This window comes from Mirounga leonina, unplaced genomic scaffold (assembly GCF_011800145.1).
Source record: "Mirounga leonina isolate KUSES-001 unplaced genomic scaffold, KU_Mleo_1.0 Mir_91, whole genome shotgun sequence".
NCBI lineage: Eukaryota > Metazoa > Chordata > Mammalia > Carnivora > Phocidae > Mirounga > Mirounga leonina.
The window spans coordinates 1049939-1062697 of record NW_023270839.1 but is presented as its reverse complement, the minus strand read 5'-3'; positions in this window follow the sequence as shown (position 1 = coordinate 1062697).

The following is a 12759-nucleotide window of genomic DNA, read 5'->3' as shown; positions in this document are numbered from 1 at the left end:
TGGGTTTAAGGAGGGCACTTGATGTAATGAGCACTGGGTGTTATATGCAACTGATGAATTACTAAATTCTACCCCTGAAATTAATAATACACAATATGTCAACTAATCTGAATTTAAATAAAATAAAAATGGATTGAAAAACTAAGTGTAAGACCCAAAACCTACATGTAAGACCTAAAACTTCTAAAAATACACAAATAATTGGGACTACATCAAACTAAAAGTTTGCACAGCAAAGGAAACCATCAACAAAATGAAAAGGCAACCTACTGAATGGGAGAAGATAGTTACAAATGATATATCCAATAAAGGGTTAATATCCAAAATAGGTATAATTCCAATTGTTCATTTTTTGCTTTTGTTTCCCTTGCCTGGGGAGATATATCCAGAAACATATTGCTAAGGCTGATGTCCAAGAGTTTACTGCCTGTGTTTTCTTTTAGGAGTTTTATGGTTTCAGGTCTACATTTAGGTCTTTAATCCATTTTTAGTTTATTTTTGTGTTTGGTGTAAGAAAGTGGTCCAGTCTTATTCCTTTGCATATAGCTGTCCAGTCTCATTCTTTTGCATGTAACTGTCCAGTTTTCCCAATGGAATTTATTGAACAGGCTATCTTTTCCCCATTATATATTATTTCCTTCTTTTTTTATGGATTAATTGACCATATGAGCATGGAATTATTTATGGGTTCTCTATTTTGTTCCATTGATCTATGTTTCTATTTTTGTACCAGAATCATACTATTTGGATTACTGTAGCTTTGTAGTGTAGTTTGAAACCTGAGATTGTGATACCTCCAGTTTTGTTCTTCTTCCTCAAGTTTGCTTTGGCTTTATGGACCTGGCTTTTACTAACTGCTTTTTCTCCTGACTCTGGATCACATTTTCCTATATCTTTGTATATCTGGTGGGTTTTTCCCCATCATATACTGAAAGCTATATTTTGGGGTGCCTGGGTGGCTCAGTCAGTTAAGCATCTGCCTTCTGCTCAGGTCATGATCCCAGGGTCCTGGGATCGAGCCCCACCTTGTGCTCCCTGCTTCTCGGGGAGCCTGCTTCTCCCTCTGCCTGCTGCTCCCCCTGCTTATGCTCTCTCTCTCTGTTCAAATAAATAAATAAAATCTTTATTAAAAAAAGAAAACTATATTTTAAAGACTCTGGCTTCAGTTACATTTCTTTGAAGAGTATTGATTTTTATTCCAGCAGGTAATTAACTTGGCTCTGCTTAGAATCCCAAAATGTATCTCCCTATAGTGGGCAGCAGCTAGAATCTCTGCCCAAGTCCTTCCTCTTCCAGCTGCTGCTTTTTCACCAGGCATACTGGAGTATCTCTGGGGCAGTTTAGTGGTCAATCAAGGGTTTGAGAGGAATTTATATACAGATCCTGAGGTTCACTCCTCTTGCAGCCTCCTTTCTTCCAGGATTTTCCCCCCTAGTTTTTCTACCTTCTCTGCCAGCCTAGAACTCTGTCTTCTTTATCTCAAGCCATAAAGTTGCAACTCTCTGTTACCAACAGCCTGGTACGGATTGGGCTGTACCCTCAGGCAAAAAGTACAGATTCCCAAATCTCACTAGCTGCAGTTCTGTCTTTCTTAAATATGGCATGGGGGAGTGTGTTGAATATATCTTGTTCATATATATATATTATAATTGTTATCTGCAAGATTATTCTGGCTAAGTGCTCTGCTATTTCTAAAAGCTTAAATCTAATATATATTTTCATATTCTGGTTTTTTCCAATTATTATTATATTATCTGGCTTTTTACATGGATATTTACCATGTGATGTGTTTTGTGTGCTCTGATAGATATATTCATTACATCTGTTGGTTATCTGGATTCAGAGCCTTTAATTTGACCTTCACATAAGAAATGTGAAGCCTTTCAGGAGTGCCTGGGTGCCTTAGTCAGTTAAGCGTCTGCCTTCAGCCTGGGTCATGACCCCAGGGTCCTGGGATCGAGTCCCGCATCAGGCTCCCTGCTCTGCGGGGAACCTGCTTCTCCCTCTTCCTCTGCATGTCTCTCTCATGAATAAATAAATAAAAAAATCTTAAAAAAAAAATGTGAAGCCTTTCAAGTCCTAACATTAGTCTGTGTAAATCAGCTCAGTCTATTAAACCTGGTAAAGCATTATTAGAAGGTAAAAAATCATCTTATATTATGAATGCAAATTGAATCTCTTCATGAATTCAACTTACAACATAATTTAATTTAAATAATAGTATATTTATAGTCACAATCAATAATAAAAACATTTTCTTGTTTTTCTCATTAAAAATTTTTTTCATTCCTCTGACTTTAAAACAATGATTTTTGTTCTTCTACATAAATTTATAGAGAAGTGCTATTTTTCTGTTTTATGTTTACAGTCCTCAGCAAATTTTGGTATAAAAACATTCAGTAGTGTTTTACTGTCTTTGAAGCAAAAAGTTTACTTTTCCACATATCACATTCAAGTTTATGCAAGAGAAATTCAGCTAAAGCTTCTTCATTCATTTATTCAGCAAATGTTTCATACGTGTTCATTATATATAATGCACTGTGTTAGACACAGCGGATACTAGAATAAATAAGAAACCCTCCAGATCCTTCAAAGGCTCATAATCTATTAGGAAAGTGAGAGAAGTAATTAAAAATGACAACAAATTAAAATTAGTGATAAGTATTTTTAAAATGATAAATTCACAAGGAGAATCTAATTCTGCATGGAGAGATCTAGAAAGTCTAGTTAAGGATCAACAGTGTGCATATGCTTGAAAAATAACTGAGTTTACCAAAAGCAAGAACTTGAGGAAAAACATTGCAACTCCAGGGCACTGCAAGTACTTTTTCATAATAGAATACAGTAAGCAAGTGGAAAAATCATAGAAGATGAGACTAGAGAAGTAGGCATGGGCCAAAAAAAATAATGGCCTTGAATTATACTTGGTATACAAGTATATGAATTTTCATCTATGGATTATGGGAAGTTGTACAAGATATTAAGCAGGAGTGATTACCAGATTTGAGTTTTTTTTTTTTTCTAATGGTAACATTTTTTTTTAATTTATTTTTTTTTATTCTTACGTTAATCCCCATACATTACATCATTAGTTTTAGATGAAGTGTTCCATGATTCATTGTTTGTGCATAACACCCAGTGCTCCATGCAGAATGTGCCCTCCTCAATACCCACCACCAGGCTAACCCATCCTCCCACCCCCCTCCCCTCCAGAACCCTGTTTGTTTTTCAGAGTCCATCGTCTCTCATGGTTCGTCTACCCCTCCGATTTCCCCCGCTTCATTCTTCCCCTCCCGCTACCTTCTTCTTCTTCTTTTTTTTTTCTTAACATATATTGCATTATTTGTTTCAGAGGTACAGATCTGAGATTCAACTGTCTTGCACAATTCACAGCGCTTACCAGAGCACATACCCTCCCCAGTGTCTATCACCCAGTCACCCCATCCCTCCCACCCCACCCCCCACTCCAGCAACCCTCATATCACCTTGGCTGCAGTGGAGAATGGATTGTATCAGAGGTTGCCAAATGTCTATAAAGGGCCAGATAGTAAATATTTGGGGCCTATGGGCCAGTCTCTGTCACAACTACTCTACTCTGCTGCTGTGGCATGAAAACAACCATGGACAATAGGTAAATGAATAGACATGACTGTGTTCCAATAAAAACTTTATTTTCAAGAAAAGAAAAAACAGGCAACAGGCTGGATTTGGCCCGTGAGCTATATAGTTTGCCAACCCCTGGATTAGATGATTTATCCCACATCAACAAGATCAGTTAGGAAGTGACTGCAATAATCCACATGAGGGATAATGAGAGCTTGAATTAGAGCAGTGGACATGAAATTACAGAGGAGACAATTCCAGAAACATTAAGAAGGTAGAAATGGCAGGACTTGGTGACCAATTGGATATTGTGGCTGAGGGGGCAGAAACTTGGGAGAACTCCAAAATTTATAGTTTAAATGACTGGAGAGATCATGCTTCCATCAATAGAGGATCAGGAGGTCAGCGATGCAAAGATTTCACCAGGTCATGAATTATAGTTTTTTTCTAGTTGTTTAAATACATTAACTATTTTTAATCACAAAGTATGTAATAAACATTTTTAATATAAAATTGTATTTTTCCATTTAATCTGTAGAGTTGTTAGGAGAAATTAAATCTGCTCATTTAAGCTGCACATGAACAAACTCACTGGTCCTGTATTACTTAGGTTCTCTTGATAAACAATACTTTAGACTCTCTTGGTCTAGCTTTTCCTTAGGACTGCTTGAAATAAACAGTACTTCCAGCAGTTTCAAATCTATATAAACACAGTTTGAGAACACTTTCTCCCACATCTTGGAGACCCTGTTTAAACAAAATGCTGAGTTGAGAGACCATAAATCTCACCCAAATGTGGTAATTCCTAAGTTCTTATGTAATACAATTGATCTCTAGCACTTTCATATGAATGAGCATTAGATCATGTGAGGTGGTAGTGTGTATGGTATGAAACACAGAAGATGAAACTAAGAAAGAAGTAAAGCCACAGAAAATTGATCATCACACTATGTATCCCACTCAGAGATTATAATTTATGGAAGTCAGCTGTCAGTAACTATTTATAAAGCCAGTTAGTATTTTATCCATCCTCTCTTCTTGTCTTGCCTTTTTCTTTTTTTTTTTCTGTTCTCACTAATTCCTTTCTTTTCTTATGTCTCTTCTGCCTTAACTTTCTTTCTTCTCCTGTTCAAATTGCACTACCCCTCTTTTCATTTTCCCTTATCTTCTTATTTCTAGTCTTCTTTTGAGCTCCACTTCTTCACCCAATCAAACACATCTTTTTGAGGAGCTATCGCAATTTTTTAACAATTAACTTTCATCCACTAAGGATTTCCTTCTAAGTTGGAGAGAGACAGAGACAGAGAGAGAATTGTTTTCTCTTTTAATCTAAAGCATGCTTGATCAATATAATGGAAACATATGAAAGAATACTACTTTAATTCATTTTAGGATCAGTATATCAGGGAGAGAGCCAGGTTTTGTGGTGCCTAAAGCTAAATAGTACAAAATTTAAGTATTAAAGTAAATATTTGTTCTTAATGAGAATAATCAAAGCAATTAAAGAATAATAAAAGTTTACCAATGCTATGTATATCTCAAATGCCAGAAAAATAATATAATATTTTTGTGAATTAACTACCTGACACACCTCTATGACACTTTTACCCCACATCTTTTGGATTCATATTCTTTGAATCCTTCTTCATATGGCAATGATTTTACAATACTCTCTATAGAAGGAATAATAGTATTGCTACAAGTTTGTGCCCTACAAATAGGAACATGAAATAAGTTCTACCTTATGCAATTCCTATTAATAAAGAAAAAATGAGTGGCGCATTTGTAATTGTAATTGTCTCTGCTCCATTATCAAATATATTTCTGACAGGAGAAAAATTGATTAGAGTCAGTGAGAATCAAATCCTATAATTTTCCACATATGATGATTGAAAGAATTTTCCACAGATGGTTCCCCTCAATACGTGTCCAGTGTATTTTTCCTTTACCTCGCAGATGTTACTGGTGGTAGCCTGCCGTGACAATCCCATGCAGAGGAGGACTGAAGGCTTAAAGAGAAAGGGCACTGAAGGACTCCAAATAGTACTTTACTCATCTAACATTTCAAAGAAAATTGATAACAAGAAATTGAACTGTCCCGAGGATTTACTGAGAATAGTTTACCTGTAGCAACACACTACTGAGAATCTACTAAACGTCTCAGAGAGGGAAACGGTTTTCATTCTGGGGAAAGTTTTATTTCTTTTAACAATGTTTTGATGTCAGCAGAATTGCGGAAAAACAGTCCCTAGTAATTCCAGGTAATAAATGTTGCCTATTTCCGCCTTTCCTTTGGAAATTCTGCTGTCAGGTAATAATTAGGAATTAGCACACACCATCCTCTAAATGACTGAGAAGAGCATATCTCCATCTGTGGTCCTTGGAACACTAGTCTCCAGCAATGTTAATGGCTATTATATGTTTTAGTTACTGAGTTCTCAGTCTCTGATTGATTCTTGTTTATGTTTTCCATCTCTTCATTGAGGGTCTCACTGGGGTCCTCCACACTTTTCTCAAGTCCGGTGAGTGTCTTTATGACCATTACTTTAAATTCTCTATCAGGCATATTACTTATCTCTGTTTCATTTAGCTCTCTTGTTAGGATTTTGTCCTGTTCTTTCATTTGAGCCCATTCCTGTCTCTCCTCATGTCGCCTAGTTCTCTCCATCTGTTTCTATGTGTTAGGGAAGTCAGCAACGTCTCCTGCTCTTAAAAGTAGTGGCCTTATGAAGACGAGGTCCTGTTGTGCCCGGCAGTGTGATGTGCCCTGTTCACCAGAACCTGGCACTTCAGGGGGGTCTCCTATGTGGGCTGCATGCTCCCTCCTGTTGCAGCTAAGCTGCATTTGCATTCAGTCACAGTGGTGCTCTCTGCCTGTTGTAGGCAGAGTTTGGTCCCTGTTTTGTTAATGGGCCAGTCTGGGGCCACCTTGGGCTTCAGTTGAGTTAGATATGTCTCTCTTCTTTGAGAATCAAAAGACATATTTGTATGTTAAAGGCTTTGTAAATGTTGCATAAATAAACCTATTTAACATTATTTAACTAAGTTTTCCCCAAATTTATATGACCACAGAATCACAAACACAGACACATCCCTCATTTCGGGGGGGGGGGGGGGGGGGGTTAGGGGAACAGCCATAGAGCTAGCAGTGTTCTGTGGACTGTGAAAAATGACTCTCCCAAAGGCACAAAACCAAAGCTACAAGAATGACCCTTCAGGTTGGAATTTTAGGCATATGGAGACAATAGGCATTCTCATAGCTGCTAAAATCATATCAACAGGCAGTCATTTGTTATTTTTCAGTGTAAAGACCCTGATCAAGCCTACTGCTCTGTCATTAATTCTAAAAGGATATGGTCAGTAATTCAGTCCATCTGATTTCCCAGGCCTTGGGGATATCTGCTTCAGTGTGGCACACAGAAAAGCTACAGCAGATTGGGTATATTTTGAGCCACAGGCAAATATTCTAAGTTCAAGTACTTACTGAATTTTACTTGCCAGTTTTCATGGCATGTGTGATATTTTTAGCTGACTACTGATAGTCATTAAACCCAACAATAGTGCACATGTTATATGAGAAACACACTAGTGTTTTGACAAAGACTCTCTCCTTGACCAAACTTTAGTCAGGCTTCTCTGAACTACCTTCTCAACTAAGCCTCAACCTTCAGACTTCCCTGTCTAACTTTATATCACCCAATTTTCGCAAACACCCTGGTAAGTCAGTTTAGCAAGAATCCCCACCCTCAATGTCTGATCACCCTTGATATCTGATCAAATTCCTCATCCTCCAGGTGATATCTGATGACCCAGGCCTGCCTTCAGCAAGAATCCTATCAAGTTGTTTTAGCCAGAAACTTTCCTTACGGCTGATGTTTCCTCTTAGTAATTTTCCATTTGCTACCCCGTACCCTGTTCCTTGGCTATAGATCCTCACTTACCCATGCTGTATTTAGAATTGAGCCCAGTTCTCTGTCGAGGTCCTTTTCCCAAATTGCAACAGTTCCTGAATAAAAAATCTGTTTCTACTGCTTTAAATACTGTCCGGCTCTGGTTTTTCTTTAACAAAATGCAAGCTTGCAATATTACTTTGCAGCAGAAAGTAATGAACACTTGCTTCAACTTGGGGGAGCCTTATTAAAAGTACTTCAGTATATTGAAAAATTAGACTGACAGGTTTTAAACACAATGTCTTCTGTTTATCCATAAAACATATATATGATTGCCATCAGCAATTCTAAGCTCCCTTTATGAATGAACCTCTGGCTGCCCCTCCAGAGATTGAGAAGAGGGTTCAGATTCCAGGCCCGTTCCATTCTTGGCTCAGCCACTAAGACTGCCAATTAGAGCATTTTGTGGTATGGACATCTGTCCACTGGACTGAGACCAGCTCATTTCACAAAATAGTTGTCAAATGGTATCAACTTTCTGTGACAACCTTCGTTGGATTCAAAAGCATGCCCCCGGAAATTACATGGCTTCCTCTCCTATCACTAAATCCTTTAAATACTCAGAACTTAGGCACACTAATTTTCAAAACTAACTAATTATAAAATCAGAAAGTCATCCTTATTTCCCTTAATTCATGGAAATTGTATTAATGCTCACATTTATTACAGAAAAATAATCCCCGAAACACATTTTTATTCTTGGAAATCTTGGCATTTTCTCAAGTCATTTTGAAAGAAATTTATGTATTTAACATTGCTTTGATGAATGCTTTTTGAGCACCTATTACCTGTTAGGCAATGTGAAAACGCTACCAGTTTCTTTTTTTTTTTTTTTTTTTCTGAATATATCTGCTGAATAGCTGAGAAATTCATTTTATCTCTTCACACTAACTAGTTGGTTTTTTTTTTAATTCAGTATAGTGCAAGATAAGAAGAGCAAAAAGTTTTATAAGGGAAAAGGTAATGTTTGAAGTTACATTAGTTTGAAGGCAGTTTCGTTTTTCAACTATATATAATTACTTTGAAAGGGAAAAATCGTAAGAACAGCTTTATTGTTATATTTTTGCCAGTGGGTGTGTGAAGTGATTTAACTTACAGGTAACGATTATGTAATTGTATTGATACAGGGCATGCAGCCTACCAAGCTTAGTGAATCATCCAGACTGACAGGAGGAGGGGTAAAAATTCTGCCTGCTTCTTTTCTGTTTCACATCCCTGCCTTTACAAAGGAGAGAAGTCTTTCTCACAACTTGCGGAGGGCAGCAGTAAGTGAAGCATCAAAGCTTCAAGATCACAGGTACAAATGCATCAAGACAATGTGTCAACTCCTTGTGGTATAATTTAAAAATTAATTGGGTGGTGGTGAAACTGCCTGGCCCATATGATGACTCTGCCATAAGAGATACAACAACGTAAATGGCTGTCAGAAGCTACCTACCATTCAGAAATTAAGTTCTAAACTTGACAAAGCTGAACTAAGATACAAATTAATCTCTCTGAACTGTTCCATGCTGTCTGTCCCTCTTTTACGTCTTCAGGACACATTTGTTGCATAAACCTAACCATTTATTTGGACAGGAAGAAGCAACACAAAAATATAGAGGGCTAGTGGTAGCACTGTATCCTGAGGTAATTAAAATTCCTATTTTTGCAGCCAATGGCCCCTTCAGCCATAGCTGATTGAAAGTACAAAAATTTAGATCTGGAGATTAATCGTGCCAAGGACAATGCTTGACCAAATGTAATTAGCTGAATTTAGATAAATTCTCAATCTGGCTTTCTTTAACTTGAATAGAAAAATCACACACTTCATTGAACATGAATGGATTTGAAAATGAACATTTGGATTATATGTGAGGATATTTTCCCAGAATAATAGGCTCAAGATTTTTCAATGTGCTAGGTAGAAAGAAGCTCTTTGTTGGCCCAGAGACTTTATCGGCCTTCTGTTTTTACTCTCTAGCTCTATTTGCTGATTTTTGTTAATATTTATAATAACAGGAATAGTAGGTGAGGGAAAGCAGGAGAATAACAGATCCATTTAAATCTTTATTCTTTGTTTTTTCAGTGCTTCTTGTTCTTTTTCTTAGGGATAATTAGAGATAAATGGTATGGTATTATATTTGCTCAGATAGCAATACAAAAATGCCTATTTCCATCATTTTCAGTAATAGACTTTCAAGCTATATTTTCCTCAAACTTGATCCTCATTGTTCCGGTAATATTTAAGCTATTAATTTCTCCAGAGAGTGCTTTTTGAAAATGGTAAATTATAAGACAAATCCCAAAATTACATTTTCTTTAATTTAGAGTATTGTTCAATCTCTACTGTTAGCATAAATGAATAGTCTGAGCTGCAATCCGAAATAAAGCCTAGAGCATTAAACAGTTGGCTTGGAAACAGAAACATTAAGAATATGATTGAAATTTTTTACAGAAGATGAAATAACAGCATGCGCAAAAGCTCATTTATGATAATTCTAACATTTCTGCTAGAGTTATAGAAAAGTAACAACATTTACAAAAAGAAAGAAAGAAAGAAAGGTGAAGGGTTTCACTTTCTAACCAATTGCAATGATACCAATTTTGCTCTTAGTGAAAAGTGATTTTCACCATTATATAGATTTCATTTTTTTCCAAGTTGCAAGTTTACCTTTTTGAAGGAACACAAAGGGCTTTTCAAATAAAAGTAAATTGAAGCAAAAGTTGGCATGTTTGATGTCTAAAATACAACACTAGCAATAAATACAGTCAAACAGCATGTTACCCTGAAAGACACTGAAGTCTATGAATGTCTATAAACATCGGCACATTTATTTTATCTTATTATAAAAAGACATTAATTATGCTAACATGTGATGAAATCATAATAAAATTTCTTCCTGAGTCTAAAGGTATATTTTAAACCACTTATTTAGTGGATTTCATTTCATACAAATTTTACCTGTTTGCTTTTTTTGTTTTGCCTTTGTTAGCGGTGGGGGTTTGAGAAAGGAAGACAGAAAATACTCTTTATAAAACTATGAAGAAAACTAAGTTTCTTAAAGATATTGATAATCTGATAAATTCCTCTCCATAACAATCTGAGGCCTAAGCAAGCATTTGTAATTCTTCAGAGGAAAAACTTCAATTTCAGAGACTAAGAAAATCACTTCCTCCATCTAGTGGTAAATGATTGTAATTCTCCCAAATTCTAAAATACATTTCACCTTTTTTTAATGTCATTTTATTTTTATATCCATGCTTGTATCAGAAAATTGTATTTATGAAGAATTAGGCTAAATTTTGTATGTTTCTGAAAGAAGTTATTACAGTTTGTAGAAACATGGCACTACTATCTGTAGTATTTCACCCTTGAGCCCAGAAATAAAACACAGTCCCTGGTTACAAATCAGAGACACTTGACATATGTGTACAAAAAGGTGATAAAAGAGAACATGTATTATCAAATGATAAAGGCAGATACTATAAGAACTCTGAGGAAGGTGTGGTCACCTTTGCTTTCAATGGTCACCTTTGCTTGAAAAAGGCTTCAAGGAATACATGGGATTAAAATGGTCTTAGGGGTGCCTGAGTGGCTCAGTCAATTATGCATCCGACTCTTGATTTCATCTCAGGATTGTGAGATCAAGCCCCATGTCAGGCTCCTGCTTAAGATTCTCTCTCTCCCTCTCCCTCTGTCCCTCCCCCCCTCTAAAAATTAATTCATTAAAATAAAATAAAATAGTCTTTAAAGAGAGGGTGGGAATTACATAACCAAAGAAGACTGAGAACAGTATTTCAGGCTGGAGGAATAGTTACAAACAAGATTGGGAGACAAGAATTTTCTGGCTCTGGCATTTTTGAAAGACAGTAGATATATCCTTTCCCTGCAAAAATGAGTTTATGTGTGTGGTCAACAGGGCTGGGAAGGATAGAAAATAAAATTATTGTAGATCTGTTGTATGGGGTCTTAATGTCAAGATTAAAATGCTGGACTACATCTTGTTAGATTCAATCCTAGGAATTATGATGGTGGCATCCATGGACCATACATGGTTCATATGGGTTTTGGGTGTGTCCAAGAATTTCTTAGAATAGGGAAGTTATTCTGTGCATAAGCATACATGCGTTTCTCTAGGAAGGATGTCCATAAGTGTCATCAGATTCTAACTGGGGCTCATTGCTCTGTTAATAGACAAATATTAAAGATTTTGAGCTGCAAACTGACATATTGAGATTTGGGGAGATTCTTCTGGCTCTGGTGTGTAGGATAGTTTGATATGAGCAGAGAACTTACTATTCACATTTGGGCCCATTTTTTCCCCAGCACAAGCAATGATGAGATGTCTGCTGCCCTGGTTACATGGTATATTGTTCCTCCCTGATCTGGGCACTTAATACTTCCTTATGATATGTTGTAAGTCTAGAATTAGCTCTATGATTATTTATAGACCCATATATGATCCCTTCAAAAAATATCCATAAGCATGTCTAGAATTAGGTTTGGTGAATACATCTTTCTCAACACTGATGTCCATTATGACTGCATTTATATTTGGGATTCAGACATCATAATGATAGCAGTAAGCACAAAAACTTCTATTCATTGGGGATTATATGCCAGACACTAGACTAGGTACACTTGTTCAATGAATACTTATTGAATGCTTATTGTGTGCCAGGTAGGTTGTTAGTAATTCTTACGCTAATTCAATGAGCTAGTTATAGTCCCTCAATTTTATAGATGAGGAAACTAAAGTTTAAAGGGGTTAAGTAACATTCCCTTGGTCACCTTGTTGATAGCTAGTATAGCTTTGATTTCAACCCAGATCTCTCTGATTCAATAAGAAGTGGTCAAAGATGGAAGTGAAACAGTTATTTGGCCAGGATGCAAGATTTCTGAATGCCTGTATTTTGTCCTGCCATAATCATACCTCTTCTTTCCCTTCCCTTCCCTCTGTCCAAACTACTCTTACCTCCCTAGGCCCTTTGCAAGATGCCTAAGGAATTTAGGCAGAGCCTAAAGCCAGGTAAATATCCCTTCTTTATTACTATGAAGCTTTTGTCCAAAGCCCCAGAGTATGAACTAAGCAGGAACAAGTAGCTAAGTCCCTTTCCATAGCTTAATGTTTCTTCAACTCTTTTCCTAAGAAACTATTTAAAAGATGTTAATTAGTATGCATATTAAAGTATTCTATGACCAAAAATATCATGGAAATACTGC